General features: G+C 42.3%; 1 long non-coding RNA gene across 1 annotated transcript; it reads right to left on the bottom strand.

The window, feature by feature from the left end:
* Nucleotides 1-2,804: 2,804 nt before the first annotated feature.
* Nucleotides 2,805-15,112, bottom strand: LOC142767694 (uncharacterized). Its single transcript, XR_012885114.1, has 4 exons — nt 14,796-15,112; nt 11,796-11,905; nt 8,041-8,250; nt 2,805-3,896 (listed from the first exon to the last, which is right to left on the bottom strand). It is a non-coding gene; the product is annotated as an uncharacterized LOC142767694 (long non-coding RNA).
* Between the last annotated feature and the right edge of the window lie 4,728 nt (nt 15,113-19,840).

Raw genomic sequence — 19,840 nt, 5'->3', positions numbered from 1 at the left:
CAGCCATATCCATCCATCCATCCATCCAGCGTGCCGGCTTCTGCGCTTGGTGACGTAGAATGAAGTGGTGGTCTAATGGGCGGTGTCAAACGCTGATACCCAGCGTCATGACAGTAGAAATCCCCGGACTGATGCCTAGCCGCCTCGACAACGGTATGGTCACTGCAGTACGCAGTGCGCAAAAGGCCGAGGAACTGCACAGCAAAAAGCAGAGATTTGTCAGCGAACCGCATTCTTTCGGTGCCGCCGTGCCCATTGGTAGCGCATTCCAAAGGATGACCCTTTATACTGGTTCCGCATGGTGTCGCTCTATGCGAAGGTTGCGTGCCGGCTTCTTCGCTTGGTGACGTAGAATGAAGTGGTGGTCTGATGGGTGGTGTCAAACGCTGATACCCAGCGTCATGTCAGTAGAAATCCCCGGACTGATGCCTAGCCGCCTCGACAACGGTATGCTCACTGCAGTACGCAGTGCGCAGGAGGCCGAGGAACAGCACAGCAAAAAGCAGAGGTTTGTCAGCGAACAGCATTCCTTCGGTGCCGCCGTGCCCAGTGGTAGCGCATTTCATAGGATGACCCTTTATACTGGTTCCGCATGGTGTCGATCCATGCGAAGGTTGCGTGCCGGCTTCTGCGCTTGGTGACGTAGAATGAAGTGATGGTCTGATGGACGGTGTCAAACGCTGATACCCAGCGTCATGACAGTAGAAATCCCCGGACTGATGCCTAGCCTCCTCGACAACGGTATGCTCACTGCAGCACGCAGTGCGCAGAAGGCCGAAGAACTGCACAGCAAAAAGCAGACGTTTGTCAGCGAACCGCATTCTTTCGGTGCCGCCGTGCCCAGTGGCAGTGCATTCCAAAGGAGGCTCTTTATACTGGTTCCGCATGGTGTCGCTCAATGCGAATGTTGCGTGCCGGCTTCTGCACTTGGTGACGTAGAATTAAGTGGTGGTCTGATGGGCGGTGTCAAACGCTGATACCCAGCGTCATGACAGTAGAAATCCCTGGACTGATGCCTAGCCGCCTCGACAACGGTATGCTCACTGCAGTGCGCAGTGCGCAGGAGGCCGAGGAACTGCACAGCAAAAATCAGAGGTTTGTCAGTGAACCGCATTCTTGCGGTGTCGCCGTGCCCAGGTGCTTAACTCCCTGCAAGAGTCGCTTCTCCCGGCAAAAAAAAAAGAAGGAACGCGCACGCACAGGAGCTTCCTCTACTTCAAAGACCTAGATGGCACGTGAAAAGGACCTCGATATCTTGCAGTGGAACTGCCGCAGCTTTCGTCATAATAGGGCGCCTATCCACCAATATCTTCTCACCCGCCAAACATTACCCATTTTCTCCTGATACAGGAGACTCAGATGGCTCTTGCCGTCCCGGGCTACCGTGCATATCACGCTACGACGGGAACGCCACTTGCGTCTATTTATGTATGCACTGACGTTCTCGTTGAACCACTAGACTCCCCCCTCCTAGAATATTTGGTTGGTGTGGTCTATTACCAACCATCTACCCATATTTCTCTCGCTGTGATGTCCTTTTACAACCCCCCTGTCACGTCCTCTCTGTTCAGTGCTCTTGGAAAATTCCTGCACTCCCTTCCATCGACCACCCATATCCTCCTTGGGGGTGAATTTAATGCTCCTCATAGGCTCTGGGGTTACCCCCAAACACTCAAACCAGGTCGCCTTTTGCACTGCCTCCACCAGGAACACCATCTAACCCTTCCTAATAACCCTGACACCCCTACTCGAGCGGGCACTGTTTCACAGCGCTCCACTACACCCGATCTCACTTTTTTTCGGAGTCCCCTTCCTTTTCACTGGCAGATGTCCGCTGAAAACCTTTTCAGAGATCACTTTCTCATACACATCACCACCCCTCTTTCCCACAACAGGCGGAAACAACGAGTCGCTCCCACTGACTGGGAATTATTCCGTAATAACCTTTTGTCTGATTCATTTAAAAATTACGACGACTGGACGTCACGGATCTCCGCCGCAATGACATCCTCTAGTCGCCGCGCTCGTTTTCAACTCACCACTCCTAACCCTGATCTTCACTTCCTCCGTTTGTGGCGACTTCATCAACGTTTGAAACGCGCTCTCCGCTCCCAGCCATACAACGTCGAACTTTCCTTCCGCATTGATGCTCTGCGAGCTTAAATTATCGCTTACGGCACTTCCCTCTAGCACTCTCGTTGGAACACGCTGTGTGACGGCCTTAACTCCGCAATGCACTCGCGCTCTACATGGTCTCTGTTTAGGTCTCTCTTAGGTACCAAGTCTGCCGTTGCTCCCATCATAGCTAAAGCTCTCACTCAAGGGACTCCATCTGATGTTTTCGACAATTTAAAATCTCTGTATCTCCCACCCCCACCCCCTCTCACCATCCTACCCTGATTACTGTGCCGAAGCTTAACCAAACTTGAACCACCCATTCACGCTCAGGGAGCTGGAAGCTGCCTTAGCCACTCAATGTACCCGCTCGGCACCCGGTGAGGTTGAGATAACATAAACTACACTACGTAATCCCCCAACAACGCAAAGGAGTTTCTCTTACACACATTCAACGAAGCATGGAACAGCGGCTGTCTTCCAAGCTCTTGGACATCCTCTAAAATTTGCATGATTCTGAAGCCGGGCAAACATCCATCTCTCTCTAACCGTCGCCCTATCTCTTTGACATCTGCGTTGGCAAGACTCTTGAGCGAATGGTCTTGACTCGACTGTCTGATTTTATTGAGGTGAAAGAGGTTTTCCGTCCTTCTCTTATTGGCTTCCGACGCCACGTATGTGCGCAGGACATGTTCCTTGTTTTTCAGCATACTTTTTTTTCACCTTCTCGTAGTCAGATCCATGCGCTTGTAACCGTCGATATACGGAAGGCATTCGATGGCGTGAGTCATGACCACATACTCGCTCACCTCTCCTCCCTGTCATGTGGCTCCCGCATGTATTCTTACATCTGATCATTTCTTTTCAATCGAGTTGCTCGCTTTAGAGTCGATACTTATTTGTCTAACCCACACTCCCTCACCCGCTGTATCTCAAGGTGCCGTACTATCTCCTACCCTACTGAAACGTTCCGTAAGATGCGGAGACCTCACATACGGAATTATCGGAATATGGAAGACGTATGATGCGGACTCCGCATAAGACGTATGATGCGGGCTCCGCATAAGATGTATCATGCGGACTCCGCATCTTATGGAAAGACGTATCATGCGGAAAAAACTGAAATGTGTGCATGTTACGTCTGAATCTAGTGCAAAGCAATATAATGTGTAAATTGAATAGACGTCCACATCTTGAGTACATGCAATACTGTGTACAAATCACAATATTTCTTAAATGTGCATGATGAGGGATTGAATCATCGGCATCTAGCTTACTAATTGTGATGCAGAAGCAAAATTACCTTTTAAATAAAATACATTGCAAAACTACTAAATTACCATGCCAGCGATCATAAATGGTGGTTACATTGCAACACATTAATGCAGTGTTCTATGCAAGACTTAAAGAACTTATAAAGTTATTATTATCAATAGAGAAGCATTAATATACACATCAGCCCTGCTACAATCAATATGTTTTTTATTTGTCTGTATGCTCCAGCTGTGAATAGTGACATTGCAGTTTGATCGTACACAAATGAGGTGACTGCACCACAATTTCACGAGCTCCACCTAAGCCACAGGATGGTGGCACAATGTAACAGCAATTTTAGAACGAATTGTTTAAACATAAATAATAATCATAGCACTGTGAAAGTGTGGCGCTGTGTTTATCTCATGAATGCCTTGTGGAGATTGGCGAAATGCTGCTTGAGGCTCCAGCACCACTGTAAATTTCGAAGGCCACTGCGATAGAACTTATGTGTCCTTCATAGGCACCTGGAAATGAAAATAATTGGCACAAATAATGTCAGAGACACATATTAGCACAATGGTTTACATGCACAAGAAATATAACACACAGAATGAAACTGAAAATTTAAGGCACACAATCCTTCATGTTATGCATATGTGAATAATAGAAGGAATGAGTGTATAAATTAGTTCTGCCACATCAAAAAAACAGCATGCTTATCACAGTGAAAATAACTAGGTTGTCACGATTTTCAATGGTAGAGATAATCGATTATGTCCTTATGAAATTATGATTTAAACGCTTCCTGCACAGTAAAACTTTAGTAACTGCAAATGAAAGCTCTCAGTGTTCATTTAATAGTGTGTGCATGTACATCTGCTGCCTTTATACTATACAGTTTATGCACAAAATTGGCATCTTGAACAATTTTGAGAGCTAAACCTAAGCAACTTATGAAGGTTAAAATCACCATGAAAGCAACCAGGACCAGGCAGGTGTCATTAAAAATCTGTGCAAGCCAGATAACTATAACCGAACTGCACACATATAGGGCAGCAAGAGTAACAGTAATTCGGCTGCTGACCCGCATGTCGCGGTATCAAACCCCGGCTCCATTTCCGATGGAGGCAGAAATGCTGTAGGCACGTGTGCTCAGATTTGGGTGTACGTTAAAGAGCCCCAAGTGGTCGAAGTTTCCAGTGCCCTCTACTACGGCGTCTCTCATAATCATATAGTGGTTTTCGGACGTGAAACCCCACATATAAATCAGCAATAACAGAAATAAACTACCAACAGAAAAGTGGGTTGCATGTGCTATCTGTAAGTGCTTACACCTTACTACATACAGCATGCTCATTCCATTTTAAATACCGATATTGAAAATAACTGCTCTATTAGGAATGTAAAAGGTAAGATAGAACTGAACAACTCTACAAAAAGTGACCCTATTATGACATCACGTTTTCTTATAACAAAATTGACTAAGACTCTCAAATATCATTATGCAAGGAAAAAATCTTCAAAAGAACAATCAAGTTTGAAGTCATAATTATTTATATGTCTCCTATGACTATAACCAAGAAATGGACCTAAACATGGCTAATGTTAGTTTTTAAGGCCTATGTTCACTAGACAATGAACTATACTACAAAAAGCACAGCGTTCAGGCAAAGCACCACACAAAAAAAGAAAGCAGTCCTTTTTGTTATTACCTACAATGCCTTTAAAATGGTATTTTTACCTCTACTTTCCGCTTTTTATCTAAGTAACTGGTGTGAAACAAGTTAGCTGAAAATGCACTGTGCCTCCAAAACCTGTTGGTTGAATCTGAATTTAAAAAAAATGGAGAAGCTTGCACTAAATTAGGCTCCCCAAGCCTTGGAACAGTGAGACTACATGACTCTTAGGACTACTTTAGTTACTTGTGTTTTGTTTCTGGGCCTAAGCATAAAGACAAGGGCTTAACTGAATTGCTGCTAAAAAACAAATGCTTTCGAAATTGCCCGAGCGTCAAAGGATGCTCAGCCATTTGTTGTTTTTTGCACTGGGCTATTCAACACCAAACATACAAACCATACTGCCTGGCGACCATCACAGATGTATAGTTTAAAAAATGATGGTAATTTACTCTTCTGAAAATAGTTATTTGCAGAAATGTTTTGAAGAGAAAAGAGTAGTGGTCACGTGGGTACCTTCAGAATTTCGCAGAATGTCGTGCGGGTGTTATTTGTGAGAAAAATTTTAAAGTACCGCTTTTTCTTGCCACATCAAATTTGATCTACATATTAAGTAAAGATGCTTCTTAAAGTATTTGAAGTCAAGTAACATTAGTGCAATTTTTCTGCTACATAGGCTTTGAAGAATTCTGCCAAACTGTTTACCGTTTGCATTTCTTGTATGGCAATACTGCATTTTGTATGAATATTTGAGCCACAAATACTCACTGCACAGAAGTTATATTTTACGAAAAAAAAATAATGTTAGGTCAAGATTACAAATATCACTATATAATCGTTTTTGTCCACATTGAGATGCAATTTGAGCTGTGTGTTTGTCTAATTGAAAATTACTTTTATATGTAAGTTGAAAGCAAATAAACAGTTCTTGTTACATGGCAAGTGTTATCATTACAAATTTTGTTTAAATGAGGAAAATGATTTTTGAAGTCTCCTATTGAGGGCCATGGGGAACTTCGGAACGGAAGCTGTCGTACATCAAATGCAAAAAACAGCCATCATAAGAAAACTTCAAAAATTCATTTCTACTTTAAGACAAAGTGTAATCATATAACTTGCCATATAAAGAGAACTGCTTCCTTGCTTTTGATGTGGCGAAAAAATTGCACTAATATTACTGAGCTTCATGCACTACACACAAGCACCTTTAGTTAATACCAAGACCGAATTTGGTGTAGAAGAGGCAGTATTTTTGAAACACTTTACTTTTTACAAACAACACCCAGACGACATCCTGGGAAGTCCAGGAGGCACCAACGTGGCCTAATATTTTGTTCTCTGCGATATACTTTAGCATTTTGCTGTTTTGAGAAAAACACAGTAAACGAGCACAGTATTTTTTTTTCAAAACACATTTAGGACGGTTGGCAAAATGGCTGGGATGTTTGATGCGTAATTGCCTCACTGCCAGCATTTATTCTTCCGAAGCTCAAGCTATCACCTCTCTGTTACTGCCTCCCTCACATACAATGCCTGCATAGGAAAGAAAAAGAAAGGCAGGTCCGACAAAGTTCACAAGGCAAGATATTTTCATGTTGGATAAATTCATTACCATAAACAGCAGCAAAATAACATTCAATTTGAGTAGTCCAAGACACAAGCTATATACCAGCATACTAAGAGCCAAGCACAAACTTTTCAATTGAACATGTGTGGTGATAGACAGGAAGCACTTATTGCAAGACTGATCAGTCTGTAATTAACTAAATGAAGTACAATGCACTGTTCAATCCAACACCACATAGGCATCTTTGCTATAGCAAAGCCATGTGTCATTGATTCATGCACTAGATGGGACAATGCCAATGTAACAAAAAAGGTGAAAAAATCAAACAAGGGAAAAAAAGAAGAAAAGGGGGATGCAAAGTAGGAGCAGTGTAGCACTACTTTTACTTTGCATTCTCCTTTTCTTTCTTCTTTTTTCTTGTTTTCTATCATTTATCTTTTTTTTGCTTCCCTTACCCCCAACCTCCAACAGGAGAACACTTTGTATCAGCGCAACCTAACTTGAAAAGAAGCAAGGGCTGCACTCTTCTGCGTTAGTTTTTTTTTTCAGACAAACATTTCCAACAGGCACACACGCCTATACCAATAGATGATGTCATTACTGACCCCATTTAATCTAACACGCCAAGGATGACAACGTGACTTCTAAAAATAGGTCCTCCTATCGCAACATCGGCCAGCCTGTCTGAAGCACTTCTACTGTTCACCCTGATTACCCCACTAGATGTTTCCATCTGTCGACTCACACCTTCATTTTGGATAACACTAAGACGAGCTTACAATAATGAATACGCACGAAAGTTTAGTGATGTATCATGTATCAGATTAAACAACTCTGTTAAAAAATTATTGATAGCTTGCTTCCAGGCTTTTTATACTGTAGCCTGAAACTTCGTAATGTCTTCTATGCACATGAACCAGATTGACAACGTAATGCACAACATGCTTAAGAATACTGCGAGGAACAAGATAACGACAAAACGACCAGCCAGCCAAAATTTTCGCTGTACATGTTTATAAAATGTTCATGTACCCCAAACGAGGTGCTTATGATACAAGCCGAAAAAACCTACAAGTAGGGCCATGGAGTCTTCTGGAAGTAGATGTGTTGCATTTTTTCTGTAGAGGGCTTTACACCCATAAGTGAGGAACAAAACTCCTGTATATTGAAGAATGTTGGCAGCTATCAGTTATAGAAAAACCTAATGCAGCTAATCTTCCCCGACACATCTGTACATTTAGAGAGGTGACGTAGCTTCTGTGATTCTGGCAGTAACTCCAACAGGACCAGTACGAAAATTGGCACTACTTGGCTAGACAAATGTCCAAACATGCCTGCTCGACTCCCTCTAGCCATCCTGGCTGAATCTGACACATGATTTTTTAACTGCTGGCTGGGCAAAAACAAAACCACTGAAGCACTTACAATACACAGCGTGAAGTTCCTCTGGAGTGGTCAACTTCGTCTTCTGCGATGAAAGAGCAGCACAGTGTACTGATAAGGCACTCCTTGCAATGGTTTTCAATGCCACACAGTGACCTTGCTCTTCCTGTCGAAGAGAGCTTCGGGAGCTTGGAGGGTGCTTGCTCTTTTCTGGGGGCTGCTGCCGCTCCTCGTTTTCTGCTCAAGGTCAACCTGCATAAAGTTGTAGACGAGGCTTTAGGAGTTGTATATAATGTTATACAAATTTTCGCTGAACACACATTTCCTCGTGGCACACTGAGGAATTTCTTATAAAACCTAAGGCCTCGCATATGCAAACATTTACAATCGATCCGAAGATGCACTCGACTCTAAAGAAGCAAGTTTGTTATGTAGTGTATATAAAGAAAGGTCATTCAGCACAACCATAACTACAGTTGCACACCAAAACGACATTTTACACGATCCTGTTTATTTACATGGTCCATTTTATTTTATTTACACGGTCCACTTTACACGGTCCTGTTTTACACGATCTGGTCTGCATGAACTTTTGAACCGGGCACAATATAGGTTGAAAGACACACACAGACTTTGAGACAAACCTAGTTTCCCGTGGAGCATCCTCTTGCACTATAAACACACATCTCAATCTAGTTAGTTGGTCAGAACGAGGTGAAAACAGCTCGCACTTGAAAAGCACGGGCAGAAGGAATGACGCCTGCACCCTGTGCTTTCTGTACATTCTCGTTGAGGGTGCAGTTTTCACCTTATCCTTATGCAATTTCGCATTTATAACATTGTTCACTGTATAATCTTTGTGGCGTTAATGTGTGTGATACCGTCATGTGTATCCCATGTAATTTGTAAAAATAGAATACAAGATAGCTTGATTCAAAAATAACAAAGTGCATCCAGCGCCATGTCCTGTAGCCATTCTTTAGGCAAGTGGCAGAATGATTTATTCTTCAAGACATATCTTACTTGTAACCACTACAAGAGCTAACTCGTACACTGGCACATTCTGTTTGCCTCTTTAGATTATAAGGTGCCTTTTTTACACCAGAAAATCTTCAAGAAGAATAGAAGTGTTATAATTGTGAAGAAAGAAAAGTAGAAGGAAAAAAAGATATTGATTGATTTGTGGGGTTTAACGTCCCAAAACCACCATATGATTATGAGAGACGCCATAGTGGAGGGCTCCGGAAATTTAGACCACCTGGGGTTCTTTAACGTGCACCCAAATCTGAGTACACGGGCCTACAACATTTCCGCCTCCATAGGAAATGCAGCCGCCACAGCCGGGATTCGAACCCACGACCTGCGGGTCAGCAGCCGAGTACCTTAGCCACTAGACCACCGTGGCGGGGCAGGAAAAAAAAGATAACCTGCCCTGTACAGGGACCGAGCCTGCGAACTTCGAATAACATGTCCGATGCTCTATCAACTGAGCTACCATGGCGGCTATCCCTCTTCCATTTTGTACGGTATATATGTGCATTTATACATGGAAGAGTCAGTCAGCGCTGCCTGTTACCATTATGGCGAGTGTGGGACACCTTTTTTTGCCTACTGGCAATTACATTACGATTGCAATTACGTTACGATTACTTCCAATATTCCTATACTTCTTTGGCAGCATTATGCATCTGTCCGTTCTCAGAAAATCTGCTAGTCACAGGAGGAGGCAATAGTTCGCCCTCCCACCTAAATGCATGTACTTGAATACATGCACAACTGATAAAAAAACAAAAAAACAAGTCACACACCCTAAGATTACTGAGATTCACTGTTTCAGATTCATGAGTAAAGGAAAGAACTATAAATTTAAGGGTTTGTTGTCTTTGTTGAACACATTATAATGAGAACTAGCAGACAATGATGCCAAACAAACTATAGGTGATGTTATCAAAAATAACTTTAACAAAATTGTGAAAAGAAAAGTGAACGAAAACGTAACTTGGCGGCAAGTTACTAATGGGTTGACATTTTTTGACAATTGAATTGACATTACTTTTTATAACATCCCTATATTTTCCTGAGTAATGTTGTCGGGTAATTCTCATTATTAGAGTGGTGAGTAGGCTGACAAAGAAAGTATATGGCATTGATACTTCTTTTGAACACCTAAAAGTTTGAGGAACCTAAAAGAGTGGAAGCTACTTTGAGTAGACCCGAATACTTAGTTGGAGCGAAAAAAAAACGTACACACATTTTTACCAGGCTTTTTAACCTATTTTGAGACATAAAAGTGTATGCTGCCAGTAATGTGAAGTACCATTACTTTTGTCACACTATGCACTGTAGCAGGTGTAGTTAGAGTGGTGATAGTGAAGGATTAATCAAGAACGCCACCAACTGCGTTCACATCAATGGTGGCGTATTTTAAAAATAAACCTGCTGTATAATAAAAAAATTTTAGAGCATTTATGATTTTATCCAGATCAAGTTAAACCGACTGGGTAAGCAAACCATTTGCATAATATCAAAAGGCATAAAGTGATTCATGTATTATAACTATGTGAACAATTTCAGCAATGCAGGGCAAAGTGACAACAGTTCTATTGAAAAACCCTCTCATTATAACATGCATGACAAGCACCACACCAGAATATTTTATAGTGCATGTAATATCGAGACTACTAGACTGTCTATTGACCTTTTAGAAGAAGGGTATCTCCTTCACATTCAAGGGGCAACCACTTAGACTTTTCCTGAGCTTTTCTGTGAATATTTCCTGAATTTCAGATATCATTAGGATTGATTTAGAGTAAACAGATTTTGCTTACGCATTGAAACCTAGTTTTGTATGTAACTGCAATTATGGGTGCCAAACCATCTCCAATTATTTTTAACATTTCACTTATTTTTTAACTGCAGCACAACTAGCTATGGGTGCCCAAAAAGTAGCAAGAAACAATACCTTTACCTCTTTGAGCCTTTTGGAAGTGTTCAGCTTCTCAGTGCTCACCTTACAGCATTTTTTTTAAATACGTGTTTGTATGCCCACTGCTCTTGCTCCTTGTACAGTGAGGAGGAGCACATGGCAAGAAGAGACAAGAAAGAAGCATAGCGAAAAAAAGCGAAATAAGCGAGGACCTCTTTTGTATTGTACAATGTGTGTAACATTACTATTGCGACCACATTTGACAAATTATCACGGCTATGTATCCATTGTAGAGTCATACACAGCTGCAACACCACGACTAAATTTCAACCTTGTGTTGGTTTAGGATCCCTTTAGAGTGGCAAGCTAATGATATCTGCATTTGTTTGGCACATACTAAGATGCAGTGAAATGTGACATGGTAATCTCATTTAGAATGCACGTCATGTGGCTTCATTGTATATGTGGCCACAAGTAACTCTGGTTGCAAAGCAATATGGCAGAGCCTAAACAGACGTCACCGACCACTCCAATCTGAACTTGCCTTTGCTACTTGCCCATTATCATCCCAGCAAAAAATGAATAATTGAATCTGCTACAGATAAGTGCTAGCTTATGCTAAGGACCAAGTATGAAGGGTGTTTTGTCATTATTGAGATCAGTTATTTGTTCAAGAACACTTGCTGTCAAACACAAATACATTGCTGTCGAAGCATCAAGACTCAAATATAAAGCAAAAAGAAGTGTCTCTTTAAAAGTTACAGGCCACAAGGCAAGATAAATATTTGATATACTTGGGATGTAAGGCACGCACAAGAGGTGCTGCCATATTATACTTTTCCTTGTGTTGAAACCTGCTTGCTTTACTCACCCAACACATATGTAAAGATGCCGTGAAAATACCAAGGAGCTGATGCAGCAAGGTTGAACACATGTCCAGGGATTCCACCATTCCTAAGCAGCCCTACAGCCTCCACAGTCCTGCAACCATTTGTAAGATAAATATAGTTCTACACAAAGTTCTTGGTTTACAGACACACATGCAAGACGCATAACCACTCTATAGGAAGTTTGCATGATAATGCGCTGGGTAGCAAAAGGGATGCCAATATCAAGTATCCCGGCCTGCCGCTTCTTTCTTTCCGTTCTTAATTAATCAATCCATGGTTATTAAATGTTCCCCCAATGTGAAGTGCGCTGGCAGTCCGGTGAAGAATTGCAATGTATTTAGAACACAGTCCAATTCATGGCAAGTAAGCATGCAATAGCGTTTTGTCAGCTCTTCGAGAAAAGAGCATGAAGCTTAGCTAAAATTCATGTTTTTTATAAACACCATTCAATTTGATATAAAAGTTGTGAGCATTATGTAAAGGAACACGGATTCATGTTTAATCAATGATTTCTTATAATGTACTGATATGAATGCAACTAACTGAATATGAAACGATCAATTTTGCTCGAGAATTTAGAGTTATGAACACTATCGCACTTGTCTGCTGCATCTTGTCCATAACAGCGGCAAGATAGGCTAGTTTGTGTAGTTGAGTAGTAATGAGCAGTGCAAAGTACAACAAGAAACACCAGTAACAACAGTAAGGGGCAAGCACAGACTGCCAACTGTATAATTTATTACACAAAAGTTCGCCTGAATATCAGTCAGACAACTTGTGCAAATGAAGGTCCAGTTGGGCATGAACAAGTTACGAAATCAACAATGCCTGCTTTCACTAACAGGACCCTCATTCACATAAAGTATGCAGCGATAGGCCCCTACCGAGGTACGTCACAGCATGATGTCACTGGCACATGTAAAAGGTGTGGCTGGAAAAACACTCCCGCTGGTGGCTCAGCCCGGTACAGTCGTGTGGTGTTTGGGGCAAGTTTTAATTTTTCAAAGCTTACACTTCACGTTACAATGTCGACATTAGCTGTAGTATGTGTCAGCAAACATCCAGCTGTGTGGTAAACTGTGTGGTAAAATATTTGCCACGCTGTCTGTTCATCTTGAAGAAGTGAACACACGTGGTGACCTGTGCGAGCAACAGCGGCATAGTCTTCAAAAATGTGCACTGTTGATTGCGGAATGTAGTGTGCATTGAAAGGTATTGAGAATATCGGTTCAACTGAGAATACTGAGTGTGGTGTGTGCAGTGTCAATAACAATGTGTCTTGTTTACGAAGGCTAGCACTCATGGCAGGGACCGGTCGAAGGAAAAACTTGATTCGACATTTTAGTCAAGGTAAATATGCACTTGACGTGACCATCTGCGCGTGGGTACATCTCGGTGTTTGCGCTGTGTGCAGAAAAAAATTGCAAGGTCACCGGGCTGGAAGATACCATTTGCTGAAGCTGCATGTATGAATCGCCCCGACGAGTACGCAAGCTCAATAAAGGTATAACTCGTTTTATCGAAGGCCTCATATTTCTTCATGTAATAAGCAGATTCTTGTTTCAGATATACTCAGTACCTTTACCGCTCAATATTCATGAAGTGACAATGCAAACAACAAGTTTGTGTGTTAGGTCCTAAGGGAGCAATGTAAATATGCAAATAAGTTGTAGGTGTCAGATGCAGCGATGTAACTGCACAAAAGATTACGCATATATTAGGCTACAGGTTTAGAATCGCATACATCTCGGTGGTCTATCAGGAACGTCACAAACAACTTCCTTGCCAACCAGCCCTTGCACAGAGGGAGGGAATGGCTGGCACGGTACTCGAAGTGACGTCACACTATTTGAAACATAGAGAGGTTTCTTACTTAGGCAACATTTTGCACAATATATTTTTTTAGATGCAAGACTGTACTCATCCACATTGATCATACTGATGTCTTTTGTTGTTACTTTGTGCTGTGAGTTACTAGGCATTTAGTCACCATGATCTTTAAAAGCTAATTTCAGTGTTCTCTCTCATATTGCTGACAACTTTGTTGTTGCATAAATTGGGCAAAAAAGCAACACAAAAAGGCTGTCACAATAAATAAACCAACATGGGTATTCTCCTGCAAACAAAACTCGGCACTGGTCCTGTCATTACCCGTCTTCCTTCTCTCTTTGCCTTGTTTGTGCTGAAACAGCCAAACACCTGATGAGTTAGATGAGATATATTAACTCATCAAAACTATAAGTGCTTGCATCAGCAACTACACAACAGCGTGATAACCGCACCCCTGCCACACAGCAGCGAAATATATTTTGAACATGCTGGCAGTGTATTATTTTATAAAAAGCAACTCTGGCAGATTACAAAATCTCACATTGTGCATGCAAGTTTTCTTCAAAGTCAGGCGTACAATGTAGGTGCTGGCCAGTACATTATTAGTTACAAGCAAAGCCGTCTTGCAGGTACACATGCAGATTGCACGAACACCTCTCTCTCTCTCTCTACACTAGGCACACACATTATATCTTTCAACAAGCACACGCCACTGTTTAGGGGCATAATAACGCTCTACCGTGAACGTATGCTAATCAACCCACTTAGGCGGTTGGCTAGGTGAATCGAGCCAAGTTACAAATTGTATCGCCCGCGAACGTAAACAAAATGCTGCTTTGCATGAAATGGCACTGCAGGCTTCGTTTAATCAACAACGTAGCAAGCGCCGTGTGCGTCTTCCTCACTACATTGCACATATGAAAAAATCGATCATCATACACATGCACGTTGCCGCAGTTGTCTCGAATTAGCTCCAGTAAGGCCGCGCCGATGCGCCATGGCTCTGCTGGCGTTAGCGTTGTCAAAGCGAATCGGCAACCGCACTCGCAAAGGCGCGTAAGGTTGCCGTTTCGCGACACCTGGTTCGAGTGCAGCAACACACACTTGCACTGAGTGGCATACTTGGTCTAATAAAAAAGTGTCCCCCTTACCTTAAGTTTCTTTCACACTGTCCTGAGGGAAGCGACCACAGGCGTCAGCCGTCACCTCGGAGTCCTTCGAGCGCCCGCCCAACCCGCCGATTCCTTGGACGACTCGCACTTGATCCGCACTCGGACAACCGCGGGAATAGGGCGCAATCTTAGCACATCACACGAACGAGGAACGGCGCTTCCTTGCGTAAATTTAACATTTCGTGCTCTCGTGTGTAGCAGCGCGAACACATGAGACACGCACCGAAACGGCATGCTCACAGAAACAAAGAAGACAAACAACATGTGGCTTTAGCTGTGAATGGATTTGACTTGGATAGCTGTGTGAGAAAAATAAAAAAAAACATCTGTCGCTGCTATAAACTGAAAAAAAATGTATGTTATCTGGCAAAATAACTTTAAAAGTGATAAAGAGTTATTCAAAAAACAAGTTACAACTTATAAATATTTTCGCAGGTTTTTGTTTTGTTTTTGTTCTAGCAGACGACAGCCTCCTACTGCTTCTACGACAGACGTAGTGCGGTTTCACGTTCGGTGCGTGTCGCCGACGCAAAGCTCTACAGTAGTGATATCAGAGTTATCAATTCTCAATGAATCATAGGATGGCTACAAAGCAGTAACATTTTGACATAGTGCAGTACGCAATCTTTCAAGGTATGACATTTCTTTGCTCTGAAGCAAATCGAAGCAAGCCGGCCGGCGCAATCAGCTGATGTCGCCGCTACGCGAGGCATAGTCGTGCGCAATAGCGTCGCGCCCCGCGCTCGATTTGTCATCAAGCGATAGAGCTACTAAGTGGAATACAGCTAGATGCAGGGATTAATGGCGTATCACTCTAATTCCCTGTGGTGGCCTACTCAATCGCAAGAGAGCCCCGGGAAACAACCTTCAACTGCTCAAGCTTGTGTGTGGGTGTAAAAATACTTGTTTTCATCCGCGGCGGTGCAGCAATCTATAGTTGAAAGACATGCGAAAAGCATTTGACGTATATACAATCCCAAAACATAAGCACACAACAATAGATACGATCGCATATCGTACATAAATATACCAACACATAGCGTGTAAAAAGCAAATTTATATACATAACTTAAACACCAAGCCACCTTCAGCGCGAATAGCTTAGCAAGCTAACGCACTCAGTTCACGTACGTGAGCACAACTAAGTGGCGCAGGTTCGAGTCCCGCCAAGTTTAATTTTTTTTTGTTTTTTTTTCAACGTTTTTATTGTACTGCTATCTTTTCTAATGCCTTAGGTTTTAAAACAAAATAAAAGCAATATTGCGTTCAAGTACGTATGTGGGACTGTGTTTTTTGCGCAACAGTTATCAAGATTTTTATTTTCATTAATAATTTTTTATTTATTTCATAATATAACAAAATTAAGGACTAAGGGGAACAATGGGTCTGATTGATTGTGAAGGGACTCGAGAAGGAAGAAAACTCAAACCAAAAAATTTATTTGAGAAAAAACTGAGCATTTCACAGCCGGACCAGTTTCTTCAAGGGTAGGCCCTAGGTATGCGCGAGACTTGCTATAAGACTCATCTCAAGCTGTGGCAGTTGAGGGAAGGCAATATCACCGAGAAGCAGTTCCAAAATATATTTTGGTTGATGTTTTTTGATTCCTCCAAAATAAGGGCTGCACAATTGTGATCGAGCCAAACCAAGAATTGCGGGCACGAAGTCATCAGACAGAAAATGAATAATGTTGATTGTTTGAAAAATTGCCCTCAATAAAAGGAAGAGTTATGGAGTGCTACGTAGCTTAACTCGCAGTAGGAATTTTATGTATACATATAGATAGTTTAAAATGGACAATGTTGCACACACAGACACTGGTTAAATTTGTTTGCAGCACAGTTGAAGCATCTATGTAGAACTGAAGCAGCAAGAGAAGCTCATGCGTCCTCACTTTATTGCGCTTTACATAGCTTGTATGCGTCCATGCAGCCATGATATGATATATAATAAAGCATTTGTTTAACCTATAATCTTCTTATCTATAAAGCTGGCCCATAAGTTGTGTCTTATGTAGCACTACAATTGAAGCGTAATCTGCATGGTGGTCTGAAACAATGCTTTTGACAATCTCAAAACGACCCAGCTCTATACACGACCATCCGTGCATCAGTGATAAGCACCATTATGTGTTTGTACATATCAGTTGTGCTCTCATACTTAATTATTTTTCTGACCACTTCCTCTGCCCCTACCTCGTTTCTGTCGTGAAGCTGTGGCAAGTTGTGTATAGCTGTATTTATATTGTAGGAGCATATACTATCAATAAAAAATTATTTTTGGGCTACATGCAATTAGTTTTCATAGATTTTCATTTCTTTTGTCGGTGCTCAGGAGAGCTAAGCTCATGGCCGATATTTTAAAATGACATTACTCTTTGCCAATGTTAATGAGAACAGTTTCATTAATATTGACAAGTTCATTCACATTGAATTTAGTTCTCATTGTTATTGTTTCTACCAAAAAACGAGCCCTTGAAGTTATGCTTTTTTTGCTTGATTTGTTTTCGTGTGACAGCATGCAAGTAAAATGACAGTTATTGTCATTCCTTGTGAATCACACATTTTCCGTGTGACAGACTTTAGCACCTGGTCATCTACAGAAGTGTTATTCATTCTTAAAAAGGGCGAACAGCAGTGACTGACAACACAGACTAGGCTGCGTTATTCTTTTGTACTATATATGTCACTGTGCATTCATTTATAACTTTATAGAGCTCGGATTTCCTGCGTAAAATGTGACAACAACTGTAGAGTTTCCACAATTTTGCAACAATCCACATGCCTTTCATACACTATTGCACATTTTTGTAAGCACCTTACAAAATCTGTATATTTCCGTAACACCTTACATTCTGCATTTTCCTTATGAAAGCTTCTGTACACTCCTTACACTTTCCTTATTCTTCCATCATGAACTCTCCGTATGCTCCATAAGTTTCCTTATCTTTCCTTATCCTTCCATATACTCCATAAAAAGCTTTCCCTATATGCCATACATTTTCCTTATCTTTCCGTATACTCCATAAAAAGCATTCCGTATACGCCATACAATTTCCTTATCCTTCCTTATACTCCATAAGAAGCTTTCCGTAAATGCCATACAACTTCCGTATATTTCCATAAAACTCCTTAATGTTTCCGTATGTAGCATAAGGAAATGTTACGGAGTCCATATATTTTCCGTAAGATTTCATACGGAACGTTTCAGTAGGGTACTCTACTTATTATGGCTATGGCCCACCTTGCCTCCCAACTGTCCCACATACCTGACCTCCACCATATTTTTTATGCAGACAACATCACTCTCTGGTGTATGTCTGGATGTCCCGACCACGTGCAGGATATTTGCAACGTTGCCTGGACCTTATCTCTTCCTTTCTCGCTACTGCTGGCCTGTCCCCTGCGCCGGAGAAATGTGAACTACTTTTGCTAAACCGGTCTGTGTACCAGCGCTTCCACAATACCCTCATCTCCCTACAACTTTCTAGCTCTCTCACCTCCACTGTTCAGCAATGCAAAGTTCTTGGCTTCCATTTGCACGCGACAAAGAACGCGCAGGCCCTACATCAAGCTGTGACGACTTGCCACTCGGTGACCCACCTCTTTCGACGCGTTGTCACTCGGCAGTCAGGGCTCCACGAGGCTCATGCGTGCCGGGGGTCACATGCACTTGCCCTTAACAAGTTCTTGTACTTTGTACCCTACGTTCAATTCACCCAAACGCAACTCAACACGCTCGAAAGAGCTCTGTTAGGCCTCTAAAAAGCAGCTCTAAACCTCCCTGTCAGTACCTCTACCACTAAGCTCTTTGCCACAGGCCTCTTCCATCCATTACGTTCTCTTATTTCTCTGCACCACGACTCTCAGATTGCCCGTCTTTCTCTCAATCATCAAGGCCAATGGCTATTAGACCAAGCCGGTATCCATAATATTCCTGTTTCCGTTCCCACCTTGCCTTCTGCCGCTAGAACCACTGCTTCTAACATTCGCTTCCTTCCCCTCCCATCCAATATGTCTCCCGTTTTTCACGCTGGCCGGCGTCATGCGGCCGCACAGCATCATTCTCCTCCTCTCTCTACACAGGGAGTTGCCTACACGGATGCCTCATACATGGCTCCTCGGGGCTCTTGTGGCTATGTTACTGCCACCCTACTGAAACGTTCCGTATGATGCGGAAGCCTCAAGTACGGAATTATTGGAATACGGAAGCCGTATGATGCGGACTCCGCATTTTGTGGAACGACGTATGAAGCGGACTCCGCATTTTATGGAGAGACGTATGATGCGGACTCCGCATTTTATGGAAGAACGTATCATGCGGAAGTGATATGGCACCCCGCATTTCCTAGAAAGACGAATATTGCAGAAATTACTTAAATGTGTGCATGTTACAGAAATGTGTGCATGTCACGTCCGAATCTAGTGCAGAGCAATATAGTGTGTAAATTGAATAGACGTCCACATCTTGAGTACATGCAATACTGTGTACAAATCACAATATTTCTTAAATATGCATCATGAAGGATTGACTAATCGGCATCTTTCCAATTGTCGTGATGCAGAAGCAAAATAAGCTTTTAAGTAAAATACGTCACAAAGCTACTAAATTAACATGCTTGCGATCATAAATGGTGGTTACATTGCAACACGTTATTGCAGTGTTCTATGCAAGATTTAAAAAAACCTAAAAGTTATTTGCAATAGAGAAGCATTATTATGGTCACGGGGTCGTGACGTGGCCGGAGACAGGAGACTTTGCGTTGGAATTTAACCGTTTATTTGGGCGAACCTGTGCCAGGTAAACGGAAAGTCCGATTACAGAAGCAGTCTTGAACTCATAACGGCAAACGGAGCGTCGGCCGTCAATCAACTACTGACAAGCGGCGAAGCGCATCGGCATTTATACTCTTGCCATCGAATGTTCTAGCATTATTGCTGGCGATGGCATAGGTTCCAGAATAATCTGTACCGTTGGCAGAGTGGGCGTGATCTTATCGAAACGATCTACTATAGTCCGGAAGC

The sequence above is a fragment of the Rhipicephalus microplus genome, chromosome 7 (genome assembly GCF_043290135.1).
Source record: "Rhipicephalus microplus isolate Deutch F79 chromosome 7, USDA_Rmic, whole genome shotgun sequence".
Taxonomy (NCBI): domain Eukaryota; kingdom Metazoa; phylum Arthropoda; class Arachnida; order Ixodida; family Ixodidae; genus Rhipicephalus; species Rhipicephalus microplus.
Note: the sequence above shows the minus strand (reverse complement) of the source record. Positions and strands in the feature narration are given on the sequence as shown.